The sequence below is a fragment of the Trichechus manatus genome, unplaced genomic scaffold (assembly GCF_000243295.1).
Source record: "Trichechus manatus latirostris isolate Lorelei unplaced genomic scaffold, TriManLat1.0 scaffold00178, whole genome shotgun sequence".
In the NCBI taxonomy this organism is placed as follows: Eukaryota; Metazoa; Chordata; class Mammalia; order Sirenia; family Trichechidae; genus Trichechus; species Trichechus manatus.
Window position 1 is genome coordinate 722,732 of NW_004444114.1, and position 3,488 is coordinate 726,219.

Genomic DNA, 3,488 nt, shown 5'->3' on the forward strand with positions numbered 1-3,488 from the left:
AGTATATTGACAGGGAACTACCAGAAATTCAAGCAGGATTCAGAAGAGGACATGGAACCAGGGATATCATTGCTGATGTCAGATGGATCCTGGCTGAAAGCCGAGAATACCAGAAAGATCTTTACTTATGTTTTATTGACTATGCAAAGGCATTCAACTGTGTGGATCATAAAGAATTATGGATAACATTGCAAAGAATAGACATTCCAGAACACTTAATTGTGCTCATGAGGAACCAGTACACAGATAAAGAGGCAGTCTTTGAACAGAACAAAGGGATACTGTGTGGTTTAAAATCAGGAAACGGGTGCGTCAATGTTGTATCCTTTAACCATATCTATTCAATTTGTATACTGAGCAAATAATCTGAGAAACTGAATTCTATGAAGAAGAATGGGGCATCAGGATTGCAGGAAGACTCATTAACAGCCTGCATTAAGCAGATGACGAAACCTTGCTTGCTGATAGTGAAGAGGACTTGAAGCACTTACTGATGAAGATCAAAGACCATAGCCTTCAATATGGATTACACCTCATCATAAAGAAAACAAAAATCCTCACAACTGGACCAATAAGCAACAACAGGGTAAATGGAGAAAAGATTGAAGTTGTCAAGGATTTCATTTTACTTGTATCCACAAGCAACACCCATGCAAGCAACGGTCAAGAAATCAAAAGACGTATTGCATTGGGTAAATCTGCTGCAAAAGACCTCCTTAAAGTGTTGAAAAGCAAAGATGTCACCTTGAAGACTAAGGTGTGCCTGACCCAAGCCATGGTGTTTTCAATCGCCTCATATGCATGTGAAAGCTGGACAATGAATAAGCAAGGCCAAAGAAGAATTGATAGTTTTGAATTGTGGTGTTGGCAAAGAATATTGAATATACCATGGACTGCCAAAAGGAACAAATCTGTCTTAGAAGAAGTACAACCAGAATGCTCCTTAGAAGCAAGGATGGAGAGACTACGTCTCGCATACTTTGGGCATGTTATCGGGAGGGATCAGTCCCTGGAGAAAGACATCATGCTTGGTAAAGTACATAAGTAAAGTGAAAAAGAGGAAGTCCCTCGATGAGATGGAAATCCTGGTGGTGTAGTGGTTAAGGGCTACGACTGCTAACCAAAATGTTGTCAGTTGTAATCCACCAGGCGCTCCTTGGAAACCATATGGGGCAGTTCTACTGTGTCCTATAGAGTTGCTGTGAGTCAGAATCGACTCAACGGCAATGGGTTTGGTATTTTGGTTCTCAGTGAGATGGATTGACATAGTGGCTGCAACAATGGGCTCAAGCATAGCAACGATTGTGAAGATGGTGCAGACCGGGCAATGTTTCCTTGTGTTGTACATAGGGTCTCTGTGCGTCTGAACCAACTCAATGGCACCTAACAACAACAACAACATTCTGTTAGTCAACTTTATTTTCATGGATAATGCATGTATTTTTTATTTGGTTTCTTTGTGCTTTTTAAATGTGGATTCTTCACTGTGGTGCTTAGTATCTTATGAATGCATAATCTCTAGCAAGGAATTTCTTCCAATACATTTGAAGAAATATGTGGTAAAATTACTCAGACTCAAAAAACTTAATAGTATGCAGATGACCTCTGAATCTTTAATCTGAGAACACAATCTCCTATTGAACATATAAATGATTTGCCTAAGTTTCTTTTGAAGGCAAGAGGCTTATTTGTGAGTAAGAGTCTCTAACATATCAAAATTACTTTATGGTAGTGTCCAAAATCAAAAAGTATTCTGAACCGATTACACAATATTATCTTAATTACACAACTAGACTTTACACAAGATAATTTTAATTATTTCTTTGAGTTACTTCCCTAAAACTAAAACTCATCTGATTCAAAAGAAATTACAATAATATTGTTTTTGTCTTCATTCACTAATGCAATAAATAATGTTCACTGAGAACCTACTGTAAGCTAGGTACTGTTTCAATCCACATTTTCTTACTGTATTTTAATAAAAAAGCTTTGTTAATAAGGACTAACTGAATATCTGAAAAAGTACTAGATTCAATTAGGGACCAACTAACTGGTTGCTGTGGAGTTGATTCCAACTTGTAGTGAGCCCATGTGTATCAGAGTGGAAGAACTATGCTCCATAGGGTTTTCCACAGCTGATATTTTGGAAGTGGATTGCCAGGCCTTTCTTTTGGGGCACCTATGGACGGACTTAAACTTCCAATCTTTCCCTTAGGTTAGCAGCTAAGCTCACTAACCCTTTTTAGTGCCTTGTGACTCCCAATTAGGGACAGGAAAAAACTAAAGCAAATTCAGTAGTTTTATAGGTTCAAGGTATTAATGAGTATACAGAAACAGGATATAAAATTTATTAAAACTAAACTTACTAGGTTGTTATGGTTCATTTTGAGATTATTTGAAGTAGCCCTTTGTGTTGGGACCTATGAATCCGAACAGCCAATGGGTGGAACCGAAACGTAAAGATAAAATCTACAAGATGAATAAATATTAACAACGTACTCCTAAAACTTTATCAATTTAAATATCAGACGTTTCTACAAGGTAAGTAAATGTTGCATTCTTAAAAATAAAAATAGCATTTGGCAATCTAATTAATGAATAAAACTGCTAAAGCTCTGATTAACCAAAACCAGTACCCCTTGACGTCAACTCAATTCCAACTCATAGCAACGCTATAGGACAGAGTAGAACTGCCTCATAGGGTTTCCAAGGAGCAGCTGGTGATTCAAACTGCTGATCCTTTGGTTACCTGCCAAGCTCTTAACCACTGTACCACCAGGGCTCTTAATTATGTGTTGAAAAAGAAACACTTTTATCTTACTCTCACACGCATTAATTGATCATCCTCATAGTAATTTCAGTGTGAAACACAGCAGAAGATAAGAAAATAAAACCATCGTTTCAAATTGCATTCAACAGATTTCATGTTGACCTTAATTAAGTCATGAAAAGTTGTTTTATGTAATTTTATATGACTAGAGAGTGTTTATTATGTTGCATGACTGCAACATAAAATTGCTAAGGAACACATTTATACCAGTGATTATTTCCACAACTCATTTTGGATTTTTGCAGCATCGTGACTACTGAAGTGTTTTCACATATGCATATTTCATCTCCCAACTATAGAGAAACGATAAGCTCATTGAAGCCAAAGGTAATGGATAATACTATTTATCCACCACTTACACCCATATCCCAGTTTTTGGCTTACTGCTAAATCATTGTTGAGCTGTTTTTCCTAGTTTAAACTGTTACTCTTGTTAGTTAGTTCCGACTCCTGCAGACCCCTCATGTGCAGAGTAGAACTGCTCCATAGGGTTTCCAAGGCTGTGACCTTTTGCAAGCAGATCTCCAGGCCTCTGGGTGGGTTTGAACCACCAACCTTTCGGTTAGCATCAAGTGCTTAACTATTTGTGCCACCTAGGAAGCCCTAGTTTAAACTATCAGATGTTAAATCAGTTATGCATAGAAATTATTTAGCTGCT